This window comes from Paroedura picta, chromosome 10 (assembly GCF_049243985.1).
Source record: "Paroedura picta isolate Pp20150507F chromosome 10, Ppicta_v3.0, whole genome shotgun sequence".
NCBI classification, from domain to species: Eukaryota; Metazoa; Chordata; class Lepidosauria; order Squamata; family Gekkonidae; genus Paroedura; species Paroedura picta.
This window is the reverse complement of record NC_135378.1, coordinates 38,584,701-38,610,637: the sequence shown is the minus strand read 5'-3', so window position 1 is coordinate 38,610,637 and position 25,937 is coordinate 38,584,701. Positions and strand designations below refer to the sequence as shown.

The 25,937-nt window shown below is 40.5% G+C and overlaps 1 protein-coding gene across 22 annotated transcripts in view; it reads left to right on the top strand.

Annotated features, from left to right (window-relative positions):
- The window catches only part of TENM3 (teneurin transmembrane protein 3), a 1,688,047-nt gene that overhangs the window by 743,772 nt on the left and 918,338 nt on the right, over positions 1 to 25,937 (top strand). The window lies entirely within an intron of this gene.

The window sequence follows — 25,937 nt, the reverse complement described above, 5'->3', positions numbered from 1 at the left end:
TAAATGGAGCAACAGATGCATTTCTGGTTCAAATTAATGGAAGTTGTTTCTGCACTGAGAATGTATGCATTGCCCAAGCTGCATGACTATGAATATCGGATGCATCCCAGGAATCAGGCCCTAATGATAGTCTCCATTTATAAGGTGCCATGACTGTCATGACCTTAGAACCCAAGCACTGTACTCTTGTATGCCAGACTGAAGCTGCCAGCTCTGGCCTGGCTCCTCAGTCTAAGAAACTTTTATTTCAGGAAAGTTTGAAGCTATTTGTATATGTATTTGATTGCCAGTCTGATGCTTGACTTGGGTGCAAGTGTTGCTTTGCTAAGTCCATTTATGCACTGGGAACTTCACTGCCCCAGCTCCTGTGCAGGAGCAAAAATCAGGGGCAGATGAGGTGCACCGGACCAAATGCTCCCCCGTGTGGGTATGGAAGAGGTGGGGCAACCTGCCACGACTAAAACTCCTGCCTGCAGCCCATCATGAAACCTCCAGTGCATAAATGGTCTAAGTGATGCTCCTCTTTAGAGATGGGCACAAACCCAAAAACTCCAGTTCAGGGCAACTTCTGAACCTTATCCTGAACCCCCCTCCTGTTTTATGGCTTTATTTATTAATAATTAATACTCTTATCTTCTCTGTTTTTATGTTTGTGTTTTTAATGCTCTGGTCTATGATGGTTTGAATAAAGATTGATTGATACCCTAAACCAAACTAGAATTTCACCAAATGGCCAGTTTGGGTCCCTTTTCTCCTGGGTGAGGCTTACTGTGGCCAGGAGAACAGGTGGGATTGTCCGTGGCGGGGGGGGAAGCAATATGGATGTGTTTAATGGCTCATAGCCATTTATGCCTAACAGCTGACCTGTGGACCTGCTCTCATGTTAGGTTTAAATAGCTTGCAGCCATTTCAGCCCAACAGCGGGGCATAGCCATCTATCAATTGTTAGGCTGAAATGTTAGGCTGTTTCACTTCCTCCCTCCACTTGGAAATAGAGAAAAGGAAACAGATTGTCCACTGTGTGAGACAGGATACTAAACTATGTGGACTATTGTTTTGATCCAACGGGGCTCTTTTTATATTTTTATTTATTGGTATACTTTTAATTTGTTTTCTTAAGTAACATCAATGCAATATGATGTTGTCATAGAAGTCTTCCCATATGTGGAATATATAAGTTGGAATGGGATCTAACTCATCCTTCCTTTGGGATCGTTCATAGCAGCCTAAAACAAAAATCAAATCCATTCCAGGTAAAGGCTTTGCCTACTCAACAGAAAATATCTGTGTGTCAGACTAATAAAAGGGCAATAGTCTAATTGTTGATGTGACCTTAATCCCTTTGTTAATGGAGTTCCGAAGATCTCCATTGCAAGATTACATTTCTAGTTAATTGTATGTTTCTTTGTTGTTCATTTGACCATCTTGAATTCAGTGTATTCTCAAGTAGAGCTGCATGGTTAGGATATGTCCTATCAATGCAGAAAGTGCCAGTTTTATACTACCGTTCCAATTGACTTCCCCCAGAATCACATATTACCATTTCCTACCTTCTTGACCAAACCACCTTTTAAGTGGGGATGTCAGTGAATGTGTGAGGTGCATTAATGATTTAGAGGTAAATAATTGTCCCAAAAGAAGAAGATGGGCTTGAAGCCAAAAATGTTTTTCCTTTACCCTAGTGGCAGAGGTAGTATGGTGGGCAGGGAGCTTCTTGTCTTGGTGTTGCCACTAATTAGAAAAAGGCAGGCAGTGAACCCTGCATCCATTTATCATTTAGCATTACATCACACTGCTGAATGGGATGGTGTTAAATGCAGCTAAATGTTCTGACTTTTCCCCCCATCTGCCTGAGCCTACTTACCATGGCTCCTTAAGCACAGATGGAGCCCTTTCTGCCGGCACTTATTAATTCATTTGTTATTTATGCACTTCTGATCTTGGTGACACTTTTGTCCTTTGGCCTGACATCAAGTCATTTTTAATACATGATCTGTGCAAAGGTGGCCCTTGCCCTGCAGTCTGGCTTGCAAACCCCTGACACACACACATACATTTTTTATTGTTCTCACATGTTGCTGAACAGGCTGCGTGATTACTGCTTTAAAAGCACAGCAGATGGGTTTTTCTGCTTTGCGGTGAAACAGATGAGATGCTCAAATCGATTGCTTTATCAACAATCAGTTGTAGATAAAAATCATTTTAATGAGGGAAATTAATGGTGTTTGCAAACACGATGTTAATTAAAGAACATTGCGTAGGTTTCTCTCCCTCCCCCCTTTCTTTCCCCCCCTTCCTGCACACAATTTTTTTGTTACCCATGACATCTTTCATTATTGACTCATGCCCCAAAGAAAAGGCGATTAAAATCTGCTTTTGTTTGATGTAGCTTTTATTGAAGAAAGAAATAGATCTTTCTGAAGCGTCCTGGTGAGATGAAAGTCTAATTATCTCCACAAATGAAAGGAAAAGCTTTAATTAGGCCTGTGCTGAATCTGTGCACTGTGAGTTTGTGCATTGTGATGGATGGAGCCTGCATCTCCTCAGTGACTGCTGTGGAAATAATGAAAGGAGAGGAAAGGTAACCCTGCTCCCATGATTCAGCTAGCAGGGTTGAGCTGGAGGTACACCTGTGTTGCACAAGAGTGCCCAGAGCAGCTGCTGGGGCCATGTTTCAGTGCAGTGTGTTCGGCTGTTCTACAGCCCCCTCCTGAGCTTTGATCTCTTCTCAGACAGCAGGGGTCCTAACAAATCAAGCTTTTCATGTTTCACTCTGTTTCGCTCTCTTTTGCCTTCACCATTCACAATCCAGCTCCGAAGAGGACAGATAAAATATTGTCTCTTTCTGATGCAATTAATGATCAGCGGCTAACGTCACTGAGGCAAGGATTATGCCTTACGTGAGCTATTTTTAGGTTCCAACCCAGAAAACTTTGTTTCCAGTGCGGGGGGAGGGGGGACAGTAAACGTTTGTGATATATTGTGTATTTAATTTTGGTGGTTAATTAACTCCCCGTTCATGAATTTAACAATTTTTGAGCATAGCATCTTATAGTGTTCTTTTCTATACTGCTGTGAATATCCACCCTGGTGAGAAAGGCAATGTTCAAGGATACTGTTATGATTCTAATGGCCCCGAGAGAAAAATCTAAATGATGACAAATAATACAATACCCCAGGTTTTATACCATCTTATTTTTACCATATTGCGTGTACCTTCCTCTGTCTTCCTCTAGTCAAGATGATATCAGGAAGGTCAAATTGCTGCTTATTCACCTCACTTGCAGTTAACACATTCCTTGCAGTGCATCATAAAGCACCTTTGACATCAAGGGCAGTCAAGGGGATTACTTGCACACCTTTCTAGACAAGATAACAATAGGAATAACAGAGAGGGAATTGAAGACAAGCTTGGATCGGCATGAGCATGTTGACCTTTGAGTCTTTTGGTCAGTACATTCTGTATTGTTGCAGGAAGTGTTAGTCTAATTGCAAGGCATTCCCATGAATTGAGGCACTTGCAACCCACCTGAATATGTGAAAAATATGAATACCGGATACAGGGGGAGGGAATTGGCCCTGTGTAGATAGATGCATATTTGAGAATTTAAAATATCCTGTTGCTTCTCAAATATCTTCACTCATTGCATATAATGCCTAAAGCAGCAAGGGGAAGAGGGATGAATAAAGCAGACTATATAAATTATCAGCATGGACTTTAATTTGATCTGTCTGAGACAAATTGCTAAATTAACATTTTTCTCATGAAAGAAGCTTTATATCCTGCTTTTTAAAATGTTTAACAACTAGCTTGCTTGGCAAGTTAAGTCTGAATGCATTTATAATTGGCACACATTGGGTGATACATTAGCTACCACTTGTCAGTCTAAAAACCCCAACTAATATTTTTATTTCATTTTTAAAATGCAGACGTCTCTCTTTTTTGTACTTAGTGTACTAGTTCCTGTTGAAAAGACTGAGTACACAGTGTTGTCTACGTAGATATGCTGAGGGCCAAACTTGAGGTTTGAGGCAGAATCCAAGCCAACACAAAATTAATCAATGTGCAGCAAGATCCCATCTGCCATATCAGTTTACAGTGAAACTGACCAATTGTGTGCACTGGCAGGAAGATCTTTGTGTGGGTTTTTTATATATAAGTTGAGGTTATTTGGGGGAGTTTGGTTCAGTTTTCAGTTCTGCTTGTACGATACTGGGGTCTTAATAAAGAGCTCTAATCATTTCCAGTGTCTGTGTCCAACCCTGAACCCATGGATTTAACACACAGCACAATTTAAACTGATTTTAGGCAATCCAATTGTGCAAGAAGAGATCTCATATTACATGCAGTCACAAGGAATTCCCCAGGAATATGGGAAGTGTAGTAGCAAAAGAATCTGTATAGAACTAATTTTTAGCAGTTGACCGCAAAGCACCGTATGTATGTGAAAGAAACAGTTCACCTTAAATCAGGAGCTTAAATTGGCTATTGTATTCCATTGCTGGAGCAAGATGTGGCTGAGAGGTAGCTTTTATTATGATGCCCTGTCAAGCCTGCTGAAGGCGGTGGTTACCTGGATGCTGCAGTTTCTCAAGCATATAATTAAGATTCCACCCCTTCCTTGTTTGGGCAACAGGTGCATTTTAGCCCATCTACAGAGACTTATGGATCCAGTTGGATTCTGGAATGTTCTGCAAAACCCAGAGCCCTTTAGGGGGCTCTTCCAGTCTCCCTTCATCATTCATCATTGGTCCTTCTGCTCTCTGAGGTCATGCCTGTTATCTTTTATGATTGGCTCTGTTTAATGTTGAAAGAATGCAAATTACCTTGCTTGGCTCTTCACATCTGGGTGTGCAGATGTTTGAAGAATGGTTTCACTTTGTGCTTTAGATGAAACAGTCTTTATGTGGGAACACCTTTTGGCACATTGATTCCAGTAAAAGGCGTCTGTGGTTTGTGAGTATATCTATTTCTTGAATACATTGTAAGTTGCCTTTAGCAATGATCCTCCATGATGGCAAGACCTGTAGTTGCTACCTAGAATCCCAATAAAGCTACATTTGGATTTTCATCTCTGAAATCCAGTGACCTCATTGGTGTCTTCATGGGTGTACAACCCAGGGTTGTGACAGTCTTCATCTTCTAGAAGGGAGAAAGGAAGGATCCAGGTAACTACAGATCCATGTGTTTGATGTCTATAGCTGGCAAAATTTTAGAAAAATCATCCAACAATTGGTCCTTGAGCAGCTAGATGAGATAGCTGTGATTACTAAGAGTCAACACAGCTTTCTCCAGAACAGTCATGTCCGGCTAACCTTATCTCTTTTTTTTCCTTTTGTTTTTTTAGAAAGTTCCAACCTGACTGGATCAGGGGAATGCTGGGGACATAATTTATCTTAATTTCAGTAAAGCTTCCACATGATAGTCTTGTTGACAAATTGGTAAAATGTTACAGGGATCCTAATTCTTTTAGGTGGATCAATAACTAGTTGACAGATCACACCTAAAGGGTTTAATGGTTCATCATTCCCTTAGAGAGGAGTGACAAGTGGAATACCTCACAGATCTGTCCTGTGCCCTGTGTTTTTCAGCATACTTATAAATTATTTGGATGAAGGAATCGAGAGGATGCTTATTGAATTTGGAGATGATAGTAAACTAGGAGGGGTAGCAAACACAGCATAAGACAGAACCGGGATGATCTTGACAGGCTGAAAAACTGGGCTAAAATGAATTTCAATAGTGATTAAAGTTCTGCATTTAGGTTAAGGTGACCAGATTGTCCCACTTTTGGAGGGACATCTGGGGGTACCTGGCAAATTGTACTTATGTTGAAATTAAAAATATATATATTACAATACTATTTCTGCATTCTATGCATTCTATGAAACTTTTTGTTGCTCCATATAGACCAAATTTTTAATCAAGAACCACCCCCCCTGGTCAATGGTGTCCCACTTTACTAATGTTAAAATCTGGTCACCTTAATTTAGGTAGAAAAAGCAAATGCATCATTATAGGATTGGGGAGACGTATCTTGGTTGTAGTGTGTGTAAAAAGGATCTAGGAGCCCTAGCAGACCATACACTGAACATGAGTCAGCAGTTTGACTTGGTGTCTAAAAAGGCAAATGGGATTTTGGTCTATAACCAAAAAAAAGGATTGTGTTCATATCACAAAAGGTGATTGTACCACTTTACTCTGCTCCAGTTAGACCTCATTTAGAGTATTCACTTTCGGGCACCACAGTTGAATAAGGATGTAGACGGATTGAAGCATGTTCAGAGAAGAGCACCAAAGATGGTGAAGGATTTGGAGACCAAGCTGTATGAGGCAAAGGAGAGGGAGCTTCATCTGTTTAGCCTGGCGAGATGATTAAGAGGCTGTATGATACCCAAGTGCTTGAAAGGATGTCATATGGAGGATGGACCAGAGTTGTTTTCTGTTGCCCCAGAGGGTCATACCAGAAACAACGGGTTGAAATTAATTTAAAATAATTTTTGGCTATATATCTGGAAGACATTAGAGCAGTTCCTCAGTGGAACAGGCTTCATCGGGAGGTGGTAGGTTCTCCTTATTTTGGAAGTTTTAAAGTAGAGACTAGATAGCCATCTGACAGGAATGCTGATTCTGTGAAGTTAGAATCATAGAATCATAGAGTTGGAAGGGACCATACAGGCCATGTAGTCCAACCCCCTGCTCAATGCAGGATCAACCCTAAGCATCCTAAAGCATCCAAGAAAAGTGTGTATCCAACCTTTGCTTGAAGACTGCCAGTGAGGGGGGAGTTCACCACCTCCTTAGGCAGCCTATTCCACTGCTGAACTACTCTGACTGTGAAATTTTTTTCCTGATATCTAGCCTATATCGTTGTACTTGTAGTTTAAACCCATTACTGCACGTTCTCTCCTCTGCAGCCAACAGAAACAGCATCCTGCCCTTCTCCAAGTGACAACCTTTCAAATACTTAAAGAGGGCTATCATAGGCAGATTGTGAGTGAGTGGACAGAAGGGATTGTATTGGTGCTTGGCTCTTGTGGCCCTTTCTTGCATGCCCAAGGAACTGCTGGTTACCACTTTGGTTTTGGGAGGTGAATTTCTTCCAAGACAGACTGGCCAGGAATTCTGAGGAGTTTTTTTTTTTTGGAGGGGGAGCATCCTCTGGGCATGGAATTGGGGTCTCTATGCGCTGGTAGTGAGCTTCTTGCAGGAAGTTGAACTAGATGACCCTGGAGTTCCCCTCCACCTCTATGATTCTATAAAGCACCAGCTCCTTCCTTATATTCCTGTGTATCAACTACAGTTTTCAGGTAGCCATCAGTTTGCTATCCCAGCACTTCAGGTGGTCTATCCAGCATTGACTAGAACCCAGGCTTTTTCCATCATGACTTCTGTTCTATGGAATGGTTCCCTAAAGAGGTGAAGAGGATAGAGATCTTCAGGTTTTGTGAGGGGGTTGAATGGCAGATATCTTTTGAAGGGAGAGAGAGGGAGACTTTTGGGGTTTGCTATTTTATTCTGGAATTTTTTTAACCATTATTATAAGCCATCTTGAACAACAAGAAAAGGTGAGGTATAAAAATTTTAATAAATAAAAATTGAGTAAGCTAAGGTATAGGGAAAGTCATATGCTTGCTTTCTGTTATTCCAGCTTAGCCCATTTAGTCTGTTTGACTCCCAAGGCCTTGTGTGTTATTTTCAGGTTGAATGTTTACAATGGAATTCCAAGTACTTTGCATGTTTTCACACTTGGGGTAATTTAAACAAGTTTGGAGTTTATTTCAATAAATTGAATGCCATATATATTCAAAATAGAGTTGGTCTTTAAATTATGTCAATTATTTTATAGTACATGTGTGAATTCAGCAAGTCCATAAGTTGCACACATGCTCCACAAGTAGCTGTCCAGTCAACTGCCATGTTCAGTGCCACTGATATGTACTGCACCATTCTCCAAGACTGCATTGTACTTTATCTGCTCTGAACTTGCCTACTAGGAGTAATGCAAGGAGTCAGGTTGGAGAAGGAAAAAGATTGCACAACCAGATTTTCCATACCTTCCCTTTCCATACCTTCCCTGCCTGAGCAGGGAAACATCCTCCCCCCTGGTCTGCTGCTAATCACTGTAGTATTATATTTTGAACAAATAATTAATGTGATCATGTAAGATTCTTGACTTCAGAGAAAACAGGCAAGTTTCTTGACTCCAGAGAAAACAGGCACTTCAAATGAGGCAAGTTTGATTTCTGAAAATCTTATTTGTGAATACTGAATCATTTTGTCTTTCAAGATGTTGGGCAAATTCATCTATTTTTCAGAGCTCACAGTAGGATTTCAAATTAGGGGGATATTTGTTTACAGGTTAATTAAACACAGAAAAGAAAAACCTTATGTCTGACCTTTAATTCCTCAACAGCTTACAAGAAACAACAGCCTATACCTTCTTCTCTTGAACTGGATGGAAGGAATAAATAAATACTCTCCCACATGCACGCACACATACAAAGTCAGACAAATCAACTCTTGCCCACAGCATTTAAGATCTGAACACCAATAAGCTAGTTAAAATAAAAATTGTATTTCTTCTTAAAGAGCAGTTCTGAAATTATTTTCCTTGTCAATTTCTACCAAAAAGCCCTGTAGCAGCCCAAGTAAGGAGTATGCATTTAGAGAAGAAGAGTTGGTTCTTATATGCCGCTTTCCCTTACCCGAAGGAGGCTCAAAGCGGCTTACAGTAGCCTTCCCGTTCTTCTCCCCACAACAGACACCCTGTGGGGTGGCTGAGGCTGAGAGAGTATTGATATCACTGCCCGGTCAGAACAGTTTTATCAGAGCCGTGACGAGCCCAAGGTCACCCAGCTGGTTGCATGTGGGGGAGCGCAGAATCGAACCTGGCATGCCAGTTTAGAAGTCCGCACTCCTAACCCCTACACCAAACTGGCTCTCTTTAATTTTCATGCTGATGTGTCCAAGTATTGCTTATTGCAAGGCATACATATTTCCAGTTATTCTAGTAGTAGTGACCAGGTAGCATGCCAGCAGTTCAGCCAACCCCAAAAGGGCTTGACTTCAAGCTATAAAACATTAACTCATGTCAAATAATAGTGTGCTATAAGGACAGTTGGAGCTGCCAACATAAAACAAAAAAGATTTTTTTAGTAAGTATTTACAAATGGTATTCACTTTCTTAAGTCCCTTTATTATTACATCTTGGTCAGAAGAGTAGAGCAAAGCACAAGCCAATGGTGCCTGTAGTTTACTTTCATGGAGCTCTGGCAAAATATGAGAACTCAAATCACATTGCTGCTTCCCAAGCCAGCATCTTCAGCACTGGTTGTAGTTTGTTGATATGAGAGGTGAGCTCATAAATTAAACAATATAAAATAGACTACAGTGCAGTGGAATTTTCTGGGCATCTTGCTCAATAATATCTCTGAAGTAGACTTCACTTGGACTCTCAGTGGGGACATAATGCACTTAATCCTGTCTAATGCATGTTTGACTACTGATGATAATTTAAAGGAATTATGTTGATTTTAAGAAGTGAGTTTTCCTGTAACCCTAAACACAAAAATGCTGTTGCAGCTTAAGACCACAGAATACAAGTTCTGCTTGAATTAGTAAAAAAAAAAAAGCTCAGCAAATCAGTTCATCCTGTGGGATCACTTCATTCCATTGATGCTAACATAACTCAACTAAGTGTGAATTAAACTTAAAATATTGAATGATTCTCAATCCCCAAATTCTTGTTTTGCTTCTCCCTTGTATTAATCAAATATGTGATTCTTTAAATTTATACAACTTCCTGTTTCCTTACACTGGATATTTTTCCTGTTCCCTCTTTCGCCATTATTTGTATAAAAGCAAAACAACATTGTACATTAGGTGTATTTTGTACAATTAAATAATTCACACGGATTATGTAATTTAAGAACAGATAGTACATAACATGGGCATACAATCCAAACGAATTTCCCGCAAACAATTAGGAGAATTGAAACTGACAAGAATGAAAATGAACACTAAAAGAAACTAAATAAAGTAAAAGAAACCAAATAAGGATCATTTGGTAATCCCTATTAATATATCACAGCTGTGTTTAAAATGAAGTAAATTGCAAACCATTTAAAATGGAGAAAGTAACAGTATTCAGATTTTTGTACTGTGGAATTCTATCATTTCTCCTGGGCACTTCACACAGAAATTGATTAGGAAATGATCTACTAATTGCAGGATATGCCCTGGTGTTTCCTATAGTAAATGTTTAACAAAATGTAACATATCAGATTATATATGTGACAAAGTATAAATCAACCAGTCTTTCATTGATTAAAATTGCAGCACAGGTTATTCCAAACCCTCTTTATCTCAGGGCTTTTATATATGGGTTTGCATGCTGCTTTATCTCCTGATTTCTACACAGATTTTTGTATCTTTAGTTTCCACTTTTTTGTAATTCCTCAGGTTTTTTTCTGATTTGTTTTAAACCAGTTTTGCCTCAATCTTTTTCTGGAAGCCGATTTTGAATCAGTTTTTCCCTTGTGCCTGATGTCTCTGTCCGTTTTTTGTGTCCCACCCATCAACAGCCTCTTTTCAGTGCTTTCATTGACAAACTCCAGATATGAGTGATTTGTTGTTGTTTTTAAAGTCTCTAGTCTCTTCCTTTATAGAGATATAAAGGAAAAGGCATATTTCTACAAGGAAAGTTTCTAAAAAAATGAAAACTGGGCTTTCAGAGAATATTTTTAAACTGTTATTACAATATTACATCAACATATCAATATTTAAGGGCCAATTATATAAGGGGAGATTTTGACACCAATAACAACACTGATGACAACATCAACCTCCCTTGAACATCCTTCATGGAAGAAAATAAACTGACTTCACAACTGTGAAAATGCACATGGAGAGCAGGAGTATGGGGCAATCATGTCTAGACTAATTGCAGTGCTTGCGGATCAACTGCCAAGAAAAGCTGGTGTCAATTCAGCTTGCATAAGTGGTCGTCCAGTATGTTGGAAAGCATATTGCAAATTAAAATATTTTCACATTGATTCCTGACATAACTACATCTCCATGGAGATTATTTTAGGTATTAGTCTGTAGTAGTAAAACAAAGTTTGAATTCAGTAACACCTTAAAGATCAACACAACTTTCCAGGTTATGAGCTTTGTGAGTCAAAGTTCACTTCTTCATATATGTATTCTTTTAGCTTATGCTTTGGAAAAGCTTGGTCTTTACTGGACAAATGGACTTGAAAGTTGTAGATATTGTTTTTCATAGATAATCTAAAACTCTGTATAAAAATAACAACATTTTTTCATCTTTGTAGCACTAGGGTGTTCAAAATGATTCACAGTTTCATTACAATCCTTTAGGGTAAATCAGTATCATCTCCCTCATATAGGGAGGGTTGTAAAAGAATGAAGTTTGCATAATATCACATAATAAGCTAGTAACCAAGATGAAATTTCAGGAACTACCTAACTCATAACTCACACTCTTAAACATTTACTATGCCAATTTTAGAAAGTAAGGCCCAATGTATGAGTTGGGTACATATTTATGTTTAAAAATGAATTGAGAGTACAGTTAAATTATAATATTAATCAACCACCATACCATTTTGTTCCAATTATATGCAGTCATGAAATCAATATATGGATTTTATGAGAAATGGACGTGGTTTTGATCTTAAGTCAGCATAGATTTAACAAAAGTAGATAAAAGAGAAAACAGAAGTGTGCAGAACTTTTTCTGTATTGATTTACTGTCCCATTCTCCAAACAGCATACAATATATTGAATTTGATGTTTTACAGCAGACTTTAAATCGGAATATTTTTCTAGAACTACTAATATGATGTCATAGTGCACTAATTAGGATGCTCACTACAGTTCATAACTGAGATTCTACTATTATTCTAACATTATTATTAAAAAGTCATACAGAAATGCCCATGATACACGAACAAATGATAGTTGCATCTTTCCTCTATATGCTGCAGTCCCTTCACTGCACAGATATTAAATTAAGCAAATTGGATAGCCACAATGGAGGGCAGACTGAGCATTTGAATGTACCATTTGATTGCTTAAACCTAGCACACATAGAAAATATACAATTTACTCTGTCAGTATGTGTGGAATTTCATACAGTCATGCAACTGTAGGATAAAATGTCATGTTCAACGAAGATCCACCAACATTCTGAAGAACAACTACTTAGGAAAGCCTTTTATTATATTTATACAACAGAATATCTTGGAACTATTTTATACAGAAATAAATGTTTAAATGGCATTGGCTTGCTTTTCAGTGGCAATGGCTTTGTATTTATTTATTTGTTTGTTTATTTATTTATTTATTTATTTATTATAGTTAGATACCGCACTCCCCGGAGACTCAGGGCGGTTTACATAAAAACGTATAAACGGTACATGAAACAGTCCATAACATAAATAACCGTAACAATAATACCAATAACCAATAATTGCAACAGTGCAAACAATGAACAGGGCAAATAGGTCCAGAGCGCATTGATGGAGCTCTGGGAGGGAGTGCACATGGGCCCTTCAGATGTTGTTGGTTGTGCCTGATCTCAACCAAATGCCTGGCGGAAGAGCTCCGTTTTGCAGGCACTGCAGAACTGTTTTAGCCCTGTCAGTTTAGTTTGTTTTATTGTCATAATAGTAAGCCATCTCAATCATATCACTGCAGAGACCACATAGCAATTTTTAAATACAGAAATAAAGCAGGAAGATTTTTAAAATGTTCATGGTCAATGTTCGTTCCTGTTGCTCAATATTCCTATCATCATATTTCACTAAATGTAATGTGCCCTGAAGGCTCTACTACTAGCAGATATGAAGGTGCTGAGAACATAATGAGCTTCATATCTAAAACTGTCTGGCTTCATAACTAAGTTTTCACTTATATGCTGTGGCACTGAATCCACCTGCTATAGATGAATTTTTTCTGGTCCTGGGCCATGTTGCCAATTTCTTTTGGCTTATCTCTGCTGATGAATATTTGAATAGTACACTTTTAAGATTTCTTTCAGGTTGAAAGACAGCTGCCAAACATATAAAACCTTCCAAATTAAATCATGACATATGTTTGAGTTGAATGAGTGTTTGATTAGAAGTGATGAAATGCAAAACTCCCTAAAAATTATTTAAAACCTTTTAGTTTCTCTTTAAAATTGATATGCCTTAGAATGTTCTTTTAAAATTGTAATAAAACGTTGCTTTAGTTCAAATGTGATTGAACTTTTTAAGATATGATAAAGTAAGATGAGAGACAATTCGTATGACCAAGTCAAAGGTAGCTTCTTGCAGACAGTGGGGTGGAATATTTCTCCCTAAGTGTGTGTATATTTGCCTTCTGTCAATGATTTTCTTGTGAGCTGCTATTTCCACACTATTTTTCCTTGCATGTGTAACCCTTTGTAATGGGGAAGGTTCAATTCAATAAATGACAGCACCTTTATGGCTTCTTATCTTCCACTTCAGGAGTTGACTTGCTGCTGCTGCTCAGGAACTCACTCCCTGGCTTGGACCTGCAAAAGCATTAGCAGTTCCCTCAGTCAAGCTCTGGGCCTTCTCTCTCCTGCTGCAGGGCCAGACTGACTGAGGGGTAGGGCTTTTGCACTAATATATGAGCAACTTAACTTACTGATCATGCTCAGTAACCTTTGGCTTCCTAGTCCTAAATCCTAAAGCTGAAATGCTATGTTAAGTGTATGTAGTGTGCTCCAGTTTGCAACCTTATATTTATTGTCCTAATGATCAACCCATTTGGGACAATTATGGAGCACCACAGTCAATGTGGCTTGAAATGTTGCACCAGATGTGAAATGAGCTGGGCACATAGTGAAACCATCATATATAACTGCCTTACTGTCTGCTGCAGGAATCCATGCAGCACAATAATTTGGTTGTGTGATATGGATCCCTGCAGGACAAACAATTTGCTTATGTGGTAATACCATGGAACATAAGTTTGAAAAAAGGACTGTTTTACACAATTGGCAGGTTTACTCACATTCTGTCACACCCTAATGGCTAAAAGTCAATGTGTCCAAGGACCAGATACAATAAAAAAAGTTTAAAAGATTAGCCTTCAATCTGATGCACACTTACTTGGAAATAAGACCCATCGAACACAGCGGGATTTACTTCTGAGTAAACACATATGGGATTGGCAAGCATGAGGCAATTTCGGAAGATGCAATGTGACATAAAATCAGTACAAGGGCTTGAAATAGAGAAAATGATAGACTAAGGGGGAATGCATGCCCGTTAAACATAGCAGAAAATCAAATATTTGCTTGAAAGTGCCAAAGGAGGGTTTTGTTGGATACTTAGAATGGGAAACTGCAGATGGACAAGCATGTTTAGCAGTAAACCACCTCCTCACTGTGAAAACTTATTTTGCCAGCAGGATATGGGGAGTGAGTTCTACACTGCATTCCTTTGAAAGCCAGAGAGCAGCAGGTTTTAAAAGAATTGATCTCTGAGCTGTATTTGTTGTTCCAACCTTATCCTCATCAGTCATTATCTGAAGCAGGAGTGAAGACAGTCTAAAAAACATTAGCTCCTATCGCAATATATATTATCATCAGGTTTTTTTAACCCAACAAGAACAATGCTTTTGTTTCATTAACTCACATAAATCATATTGCTCTTGAAATGTTAAACCTTGTTCAGTGAAGTCTTTATTTTATTTTTCCCTCAGTAGCATGATACTTTTGTTGCTTGAGCTGTTCTAGCAGTAAAGAACACAATTTTTGGTTCTGTCTAAACAACGTGAGTTACATATTGTTGACACTTTGCTAATTGCCTATTCTAGGGCAGGAATAATTTAATACTAGCCCAATTAGTTCTGTGCTGTGTGTGTGTTAATTCCATTGGGTTATTTTGCTACTGGTTACTAAATACACCATATAACTATAGTTGATGGAATGAATGCACAGACAGTTTTAAAATAATTCCTCCTGGCAAATCTATCATTGTGAGGAAATGAGAAAATTCAAGAAAACAAAGTGTCTTTTTTACAGAAATATCTAGAGAATGATGTGCAATATCTTCCTTTGTCTGATTTGCAATTGGGCTTGGCAAAACACTATTTCTTCTATAAAGCTGGAAAATACTTCTCTTTCCAAAATCAATGCTTCAGTATGGAACCTATAACACTCTTGTTGATACTACTGGGTTTGTGATTGATACTCTTCCCAATACTTGCCCTTTAAGGCTGGATGAGCCTTGATTCCTCTGAGGAGTCCACCTCCCCCTTTCTGGGTGAACTATAATGGGTTGAAAGTAGGTTCACCTGCAATTGTGCTCATCTTTCCACTTATTATATTGTAAATGGAGCCACACTATGTTTTCTGTGTGAGTAGTAGAAAATAGCTTGTCACAGAGCTAAAAGATAGAGGGGGAAGCGAGAAAGATGGCAGCAGTTGATGGCAGCAGTTATGTGTCTAGCAGTGGAGGAAGATCAATTATCAGTCTCCCACCAACTCAGGCTGCTCCTACTCTTCTTCAGTGTTGCCCTTACTAGACACTTGCAGGGGAAGAGACCTTTAGCTAAGTCAGTCATAGTCCTTTCTTCAACTGGGCATTGCAAGCAAGAAGCTCCCTATAAAGGCAGTGCTCCTCTCTCTCTTTCTCTCTCTCTCTTTTAAATCAGGCCTGTTCACCCTAGTATATTAGTTAATTGGGCTAAGAACCCACCTTATGCTTCCCTCTGAGTCCCTGATTGGTCAGTAGCTCAACAAAAACCATTGGCCAAGACTGTCACTGTTTCTTCTTTCTCAGGACATTAGGAGAAGGGAGAAAATATTAACTCAAAGGCTTTCCTTGATGCGGGGATGTTATGACTACAGAATTTCCAATGAACTATTATCATGCCTCTTTAAAGCTTCTATTTCCCTCTCCTAATCAGAATCAGACCTACAGAATTTAGTTGTTGGCTGCTTTAATACATGCCTATTGCATTCAGGCAGCCATTTTCATAAGAGGGCAAAGTCTGAAGGATTCACATACAGGTATGTGACTCACAGTGGATTGTTGCTCCTTTAGAATGAAGGTCAATGTTTTCTGTTAAAGTGAAGGGGAATATCTTGTATTCCAGTCTTTTCCATAGTTCTGAAGGTAAAATAAGCAGGGCTGCAGAAGGAAGTTTCTTAGTAACCTGCAGAGCAATCCTAATCCTAAATGGAGTTATAACTGTCTAAATCCATTAACTTCAATGGACTTTAAAAGGTTGTTAGTAGTTAAAGCTGATGCATACATATGGAAAAATTCTTGCTTTCCCCCCCTTTCTAATGTAAATTTCTTTGCTTGTTAAGAAAACCAAGTTTTGTATAGGTCAGTATACATGCTTGCTTGAGACTGATGAATCCAGAAGGAATTCTGCTTCTAACTACACAATGAAGTGCATAATTATTGATATAGTACATGTTCTCAGTTATTTTCTCACTCAGCTTTTGGAAAAGTAATCTCCTGAAAGGAAAGGTACTGGGACTCCTGAAAGTACGTGGAAACCAGCAGCACTAATCTAGTTTGGGCTGATCATGTGTAGTTAATTATGTAGTAGTAAGAGCATGCCTTTGCCACAGGTGGTTGGTTACAGGCCACTTTACTTTGTGTTACTTAACAATACTTAAAATGAGTTCTTGAACAGGGGTTTGTGGAGTTTATCCTTTTTGGTCCCATAAATGTCATTCTTTGTAGCAGAGTGGTGAATTTTAGGTGAGGGAGGAGAAATGACAGGCTTCTCTCCTGCACTGGGTATGTCTACTGTCATTGAAAATATAGTTGCAAAATTAAAGATGCCATTAAGCTAACTCTTGCATAAGAATCGATGTTCCTGTCTTGTTTTATGATAGCAGTTGTGTTGTGAGGATGAGGATAGAACCAGAAATAAGTTTTAGCATCTACGGTTGAATCTTGCTCTGCTACCATTGGCAGCCCTGGCCTCCATCCCACCAGTCCCAATGAATATCATCTACCACGTATGATTCTATATTTGATTTTCCCACAGCATACTTCATCTGTTTTAAGGTTGCCAACCTCCATGTAGAGCCTGGAGATCTCCCATAATTACAGCCAATTGCCAGACCACAGAGGTCCATTCCCCTGGGGGAAAATGGCTGTTTTGGAGAGTGAACTCTTATCACCCTGCTGAGCTCCCTGCCCAGTCCAAAACCTGCTTTCCCTAGGATCCACTCTCAGAATTCCCCAACCTGCAGTTGTCAATTCTACTCAGTTACTAGAATGGAACGATTAATTGCTTGCATAGATTCTGTGTCTATCCTTCAGCTGGCAGGCATCATTTTCCTTGCATTTGGTTTTATAAACACACATATTTAGTAGCTTTGTATGCCTACTGTCCTCAGGGAAGATCACAGTGAAACAAGTGATATCCTAAAATTTAGTGGTTCTAAATAGATATGGGATTTGACATGGTGCTGAGAGCATAAGCACTCTACAGCAATACCATATACAGTAACGCTCTCTGAAAGCCAGACATTGTGTCGGATAACAATTGCTCTCATGCTTCTTCTATGGGATTTATAGCCTGGCTTTTAGAATATTTCTGCCCATAAGAAACTTATGTCATTGTTTTGCCATTAGAGTTGTCAGTGATTCTGTGTCTCAAGGAAGTAGTGTTTGTGATGTGACATGAATTGTAAAGTGAAGCATCTCCATCTTTAGAATGCTTCATGTTAAGCTGCAAGCAAAATGGAAATTGGAAACACTTCAGGATGGTTCACACATGCTTTAAAGTTGTTTAATATCTTCTCATCACTTAATGAGTGAACTTATTTACTTGCCGATGAATTGTGAAAAGTGTTACCTCTATTGAAAAATATTTTTCTGACATGACAGAACATGTGCATCTGTGTTGTTTGAACAATCACATTCAAATGAGCTGTGTTATGTTTATAATGTGATGACTATACATTTCTGAATTGTGTCTATCTTAGATTTGGAAACGGAATAAATAGGTCATTTTCTTTACCTCCTAGTGTAAGGCAGATGTACATGTATTCTGATTGCATTCTAGACAGTATTTCCCACCTTTTCCTTAAATACCTCCATGAAATAGGTTTCTGTATACTTCCTAAGCAGTTGGTTTCAATTCTGAAAACTATTGTTAGATTTTGTATGTTATATCTCTAGACCACAATCAAACACAGGCAGTAGAGTTATAGCCTTCTAAGGTCATTAAACTAAATTACTACATAGGATGGCATTCAGAACTAAATCAATGAGTTTAACAAATGGTTAACTCTTTGTTGAACTGTGGTCCTTTAGTTTTAAACAGTTGTTTCTTACCCCTCCCCTTTCTAAAATCCTTTATAAAATTGTACACCTCTCACTGTGTTCCATGGCTATGTATAGTGTGAAGTATCTTTTCATATATACAACTTATGTGATTCACTACCAGAAGATGTTGAGAGAGTTCCATAAATTGGAGGAAGCCTTCAGTACTTCACTCAGTATAATGGTAGGATACAAGCCTTTGTTCTTCTGCTCACATTGGGAGTAAACCCTTTCTGTGAGCATCCAATTGCAATTGCACTTAATTAGCCATTGCTAGAGACAGAATAGTGGATGATCCAACACAGTTCTTACAATCTTAATACATTCCTCTATGCACTTCAGTTTTTAACAACCTGAGCTCTTTCAATCACAGCTCTCACTACTGGTCTTCTAGAAACGTTGTAATCCTTATAACTTTGCCTTGACTCCTTTTCAGCTTCTCGTGATCCACACTGAATTTTGGAAGTCTGAAGACTCCAAGGAATAGTAGGGCAGGACTAATGCTGTCTACGCTATCATTTTGCCTAGGCTAAATTGCCTGCTCTGTAACCTATGATAGCAAAATCACACACACACACATAACATAACATCAAGCAACGTACATACTTGGAAGATGTGTCTCTATTATTTCAGCTAGTGGTCTTTTTTATTAGTTTTTTTTGCTGCTCTCGTGGTGATGGCTGAGTGCACAAAAAGGTTACATTTACATTGCACTCAAGCTAACCCCTCTTCAAACCAAACTTCTTATGGCCACGATATTTTGATGCCCTTTTTCTCTAGGTTTTACCTAAATTAGCCTTAGAGTATAAATTAACAGTAAAGCATCAATCATCATTAATTATGTGTTCATTTGATATCTGCACTTTCTGGCACTTTAATCTTCATTAGCATGTATGAAATAAAATATCCCAGAGGGTATACAGCATGTGTTCCTGTGTTTTACTCATTCCTCTCTGGAGTCCTTAACTGCTCAGAAAAATAGGCTTCTTCAATAGCAAGCATATGCCACTAGGGCCTTTTATCTGAATGCTTCAGATTAAATCAAAAGCCACACTCAGAGCAGCCATAGGCCAAAAGCAAGATTCATCCTTTTACTGCTGTGACTATGGTGATAGATTGCTGAAGCAGCTTATACAAGCACGCCAGTGCTGTCCTGCAGGACTAATTGTGAATTATATCTTTCTATGTTTCTACAGTTGCACTAGCTTTTGTGTTCCAGCTGGTTATTTTTGGCATTCCTTCATGCTAAAGCCATGACAACATGTCAGCTCACCATACTGAGCAAATACATCTTCTCTTAACAATGCAAACGCTACCCCCATTGTTTATGTGAACCAATAATATGCACACCTGACAACATGCATCACTCCATTGATCATCATATTACCATTATTTACAGTGATGTTGATTTTGGGAATTTGATATGCTTGATACCATGAAATGGAATAATTTTGATATGGCATCTAATAGAAAAAAAAATTAGGGAGAGTGGCTGCATATACATCTTTACCCATGCCAGAATTTTTCAGCAGTCTAAACACAACCTTCCCTCTCACATGGTTTACCATACCCGCACATTTAGTAGAAAAGCAGCTTATGACAGCTGTTTTGAATATCCTTTACATGAAGTTGGCACACACTTATTCTCAATTAAAACAGGAGACAGGAGAAATTGAATAATATGAGCCAGGGAGCCCTACATTTACAGATATGGAGGTGTTCCTTTTCATTATGCCTGAGCTGTCAAGATTAAGTTATTGGTGGTGTCATGAGTAAGCAGTGATCTGATTCAGTTTATAGTCCCTCATTAATGCACAGGAAGAACTTGTATTTGGTTGTTGTCGTCTAGTGTTCGCATTGGTTTTGATTTTATGTCAGTAGGTGTCCCGTGAATTTTGTAATGATGCCCTTTGAAGGTGAATGTGTTTCTTCCCTAAGAGAACATGAGAAAGGGCTTCTTTCATTTTTGTCAAAGTGTCCAGTATAAATACTGGATCTTAGATAAAATACCCTATGGATATCCTATGTGAAGGTTTAAGGGGGTGGCAGGTTACAGTGGATGAGCAATAGGGTTATGAGTGACTTGGAGGTTGGGGGTTGGTCTAGATGGCCCTGGAGGTCCCTTCCAATTCTATTATTCTACTAGTAATCAAGCCCGCTACGAGTAATGCAGCGGGCGCTAGGGCAGGCAGCCCCCGTCAGTCGCGCAGAGCGCGGCTGCCGGGGGCTGCCTTGGGGGAGAGGGGTATAGAAATGAGCAAGGGAAAGTTCTTGAAAAGATGCAGTCTTGACTGTCTGCCATTCACTCACGTTAAGAGCAGGAGGGATCTCGGCCCACGCCCCTCTCCGCTCCTCCTTTTGCAGCGAGGTCCCGTCCGCAGAAGTGGCGCGTGCACCTCAGACTCCACCCCCTGCGTTCTTGCCCCGGCTCTTAGCCTTTCACGCTCCTCCGTCGCCTAGCAACCAATCTTGGGCCAGCGCAACCAACCCGTGCCGCGGCGAGCGGCTGAAAGTGCGCCCTCCTGCTGCGTCTTCTGCCGCCTTGTTGCCTTGTGCAGCACCGCATCCCTGGCCATGGAGCTGCGGCGGCAAAGGATGCCTCCACACTCTGAGTTTACAGAGGTGCCCCAGGGGCAGCGCGGCAAGCAGGGTGGGTGGGACGTTGCCGGGCGGGGAGGCTTTGCAAGAAGAGTCTCATGTGAGATATTTGTGACGGGGTTTTTTTTTTTTTAAAGAGGAGACCTGAAAGGGCTGGAAGACAGGCAGAAATAGAACCACTGTCTTTTGGCTCGAGGAAGGCTTGATCCTTCCATTCCTGTCTTGAGATCAGCTGCTAAAGACACGGAAGCCCTTCCCTTGGGCGGCTCCCTCCCTCGGGCGGCGGGGCCTCTCCCGGGCAGCGGTCTTTTGGCAGCGGCTCAGTCATGGCTGGTTTTCTGAGACGGCATGTACCGCCGCTCCCAGCTCCGGCGCGAGTGCTGGCTCCATTGGTGCCGGCGGCGCCTCCGCTGGTGGCGCTGCTGCCGGTGCCTTCGCCTCCATTGCTGGTGCTGCTGGGCCCTTGGGCGGGCGAAGGGTGGCTGGTGGGGGGTCATTGGGGCGCAGCGCTTCGCTCCGCTGGCGGCGCCGCTGCTGGTGCGTTCGCCTCTGTTGCCGCCGCTGCTGGGCCCTTGGGCGGGCGGAGGGCGGCTGCCGGGGGTTCCCTTTGCGGGCGGGCTGAAGCGGCGAGAGGCGCTTTGCGCCTCTCGCCGCTTCAGCCCGCCGGCCAGGGAGTCCCCGGCAGCCGCGCTCCGCGCGGCTGCCAGGGGCTCCCTTGCCAGCGGCCTGATGCGTCGGAGGCGCTTCGCGCCTCTCGATGCGTCAGGCCACCCTCAAGGAAGCAACTGCGAGCCGCGCTCCACGCGGCTTGCAGTTGCTTCCTTCAGCAGGTTAGGACTCGGCCGGGCCAATCGGCAGGCGCTTCGCGCCTGGCAATTGGCCCGGCCGATGGTCTGTCAGGAGGAAGGGGCCAATCCGGCCCCTTCCTCATCACGGACAAAGCCCTCCGCCTGAGGGCTTACCGAATTATTTAGTCCGCGGTGCCCGCGGCGCCGCGGGCGTGTTAAGGATGATCCAGACAAAGTTAAATACATTTAAATCCATTGGTTTCAGAACAAGAGTTATGTATATGCTCACTATATCGAAGTATGGGTTTTTAGTTCTTGTATCATAGTATGTAAGAATGTATGTATGTGTAGTAGTTAGAAGCTTGGTGTAGCATAGCCAGCTTGGTGTAGCGGTTAGGAGTCCGGACTTCTAATCTGGTGAGCCGGGTTTCATTCCATGCTCCCCCACATGCAACCAGCTGGGTGACCTTTGGCTCGCCACAGCACTGATAAAGCTGTTCTGACTGAGCAGTAATATTAGGGCTCTCTCAGCCTCACCCACCTCACAGGGTGTCTGTTGTGGGGAGAGGAAAGGAAATGTGACTGTAAGCCACTTTGAGAGTTTGGCATATACGAACCAACTCTTCTTCTTCTATTTATTGATTGACTATTTTTTTATTGCACTCCTGGCAAGCTGGCTACAGGCAGTGAACAACGATAACAGTTGACAGTAGTGGAAATTAAAATTAATAACATTATAACAGTATAAAACTTTTTTTTTTAATTTCATAAACTGGGTGACTGTGCGAATACCACTGGAAATTTCACATGAGGAACTGGTAAAGCCTGCATTTCACTTGTGACTGCCTCCTCAGTGGATTCCAGCCAAAAAGTTTACTCCACAAGTGCCAAGAGGTCTCTAGATAGCATGCATGTCCTAATGAATATCTTCATGATTTTATTGCAGAGTAACAACTCCTAAAACATGTGAAGGACTGTCAGGTAGGGTTTGGACTTTCCAGTGGAATTCCTGCAGTTGCATACTTTGTGCTGCAGTGTGTGTGTGCTTTGGGGGCATTTTTCCATGTTGTGTAAACTCATACTTATGTTGTTAATATTCAAATGCCAGCAGATACCCATTTAACCAGTAGATCAATTTTATTTCTTTCAGGCCAGACTGGCCAGGGGTTCTGGTTTGGGTGGGCATCATCTGGTCATGGAGTTGGGGTCATTATGGGCAGGTAGTTGTGAATATCCTGCATTGTGCAGGGGATTGGACTAGATGAGCCTAAAGGTTCCTTCCAACTCTATGATTCTATGTTTCTAACATGATCACTGTTCAGAAAAGGGGGTGTTTTTTATAGGAAATTTGCCTCGCTACCCCGAAGTGGCCTTTGGAATTTCCCTGGGGGTGCAAGAAAGGGCCACAAGAGCCAAGCACTGACATAACCATTCCTGCCCACCCACTCACAATCTGCCCAAGTTTACAAAACTGCCTTACGTTCTGTAGCTGGCTCTCTATGCCATGGCATGGATGTTTCTGCTTAGTAAGAAATTCCATTCACAAATAGGACTGCACAACAGACAGCTGAAATGCAGACCTAGGAAGACAGAAGAAGTATGATAACACTTTAAAGCTCTACCAGTTTGGTGATGAACAGGAAGCTGATTTTTCACTTACTGGTTTGACAGTTTGACGCATTCATGGCTGTTTGGCATGTTGCATCACTATATCCTTTCCTAAATAAACTGTACAGCACAGTTGGCTTTTCATTCATATGCCTTCTCACACTGCCCTCCCCAACATCTTTGCCTCATAACTGCTGTACTCAACAGGCAGTTGTTTAAATAAACGAATCATGTCATTCAGATACAGTTTAATTTTAATAAACTCCTCCCTTTCAGTGTTCATTTATGTATGTCCTAGTGATGCTAATAGCTACTGATCAGTTTGAATTGGCAGTATCTTTCTGCAACTGAAAAAGCTGCGTGATTGATTCATATTTGACAGACACCTTCAAATGCAATAATTCTGATGGCCTAACATAATCATGGTAAAACTGCATCATCCTAAATGGAACCAGAAAGTTCTAAGTCCACTGAGACAATGTAACACTTGAAATAAGGTTGAAGCATTGCACACAGTAATTGTAATTGTGTCGATCCTGTTTGGTGGGAAGAACCAACAAACCCTGACTGGTCATCATCCCTATCTTTTCAGTTGTCTCCCCTTGCTGGCCTTCTTACTAACAGCTCCCTGAAAAAAATCAAATGCAGTAACTTTGTCTGCTGTTGGATCAAAGCATTTATCAGAAATATATATTTGGATTCAGAGCATTTAACGTATTTATGACTGACCATGGTTTTAGTTGGGTCTTGATTAATAAAATTTCAGTTGTACCTCCCTAATTAAAAGACTGGCAGACATGCATAAAAGCAGAAACAAGCTTGTTAAGGAAAAGCTACTATTTGTCTTAATTAAAACAGTGGTTTTGTTTAATACACTGATAATTTCTCTGTGCCCCTCCATATACCTACAAAAATTCTTCAGTGTCGCATCTCTCCATTCTCCCAGTAGATGATTTAAAGTTCAATGTCAAACTGACCTTCAGTTTCATTAGCTGTAATGCAAACCCTGTGTTTCAAAAGATAAACGTTCCCTTTATGCTGAATCAAAAATCTTTCCCCAGACCCCCTGTGTGCCACACTCGCAAAGTAATTTCAGTGCTCAAAAGTGTAAGCTGTCTTTGTTTGCCTGCCGTACTTAGAACAAGGCAGCACAAGAATAGCTGTCAGAAGTATAAACAGTAGCAACTAGCTTGTAAGAGCTCCTTCAACTCCAGCTGCCTTTTCATTTGATAATGAACCAAGCCCAGCTTGTAAGGAGACCAAAGATGCTCTGTTCTTGCCTCTCAACTTTCTACCTCAAACTACCCTATATAAGTCAGAACTTTGCTAGCAAGATGTCTTGCTCGTAGCCCACCCACAGCCAGTATGTATTTATTGTGGCAGTATTACAAACCAAGTAATATATTCTAAGGCAGTGGTTCTCAACCTGAGGGTTGGGACCCCTTTGGGGGTCAATTGGCCCTTTCACAGGGCGAGCAGCTTGGCGGGGGGGGGGTGCCTCCACTGTTGCAGCTCCTCCTGCAGGCTTCTGTCTGGAGCAGTGGAAAAGAGTGAGATCGGCCTGGTGGGATAAGAGGCAGAACTGAAGTGAGAAACCCCGGGAAAAAACCAATTAATATGCAATCATGAACAATGAATCTTCACGCCATTGGTCAGTTTCAGTTTAATTTCTGTTAATGAACACTTGCATAATTTTATGGTTGGGGGTCACCTCAACATGAGGAACTGTATTAAAGGGAAGGTTGCATTAGGAAGGTTGAGAACTACTGTTCTAAGGTAACTTGAAGTGAATCTTTCTTTGTTTTGATTCACATCTAGAACATGTTAAATAATGGTAGTAAATATTCACCCTTGTAATTGATACAATAACCCTTCAGTGGAACAAATCTTTTACAGGCCACTTTTATTATCCAAGTATCAGAATCCATTTGTAGTGAATAGCAAGGGCTAAGGGTGCTGTTGCCAGTATTTTCACATGGTACAACCAACCTGATTCACAATGAGAGATGCTCTGAGAAGAGGCTTATGTAAATAAAACATTGCTCTTTTCATTGTTGTCACTTAACTGAATGGGCTGCAGCTGACCTGAGTTGTTTCTAGGCTACTTTCTCGGTCATGACTAAAACAATATTGCCTCAGGCTAAGTTAGAAACAACGTGAGACAGCAGTATTCTATCAAATGGAATAGGAAAGATGTACTATGGCACACAACATCATCCTTGGTGTTTTATACTGTCTTACAGCCTCTATAAGACCTTAGGTTAAAAAAGACCTTATGCCCCTCATAGTAAAACATCTATTTGTAGTAAAACATCCACTATAAAGACTGCACAATATGTCAAACTGTTCAGCTCTACCTTTAGTTCAGCTCTATATCAGCTACAATCCCATTCTATGTCAGGGATTCAGGCTTTACGATCATATTTCCAATAAAAACATATTTGCATGTTCAGGTCCAAGTACATTTAGTGCTTGTTAGTGTAAATCTAAAGTGGCCAAGGAAACTGGGTAATGCTTGAACACAGCATGATTGTAAGATTTGTGTCATCACAAGGGTGCTTAGGACTCTGTGCAGCGTGTTCCTTGGAAGGAAGACAGAATAAC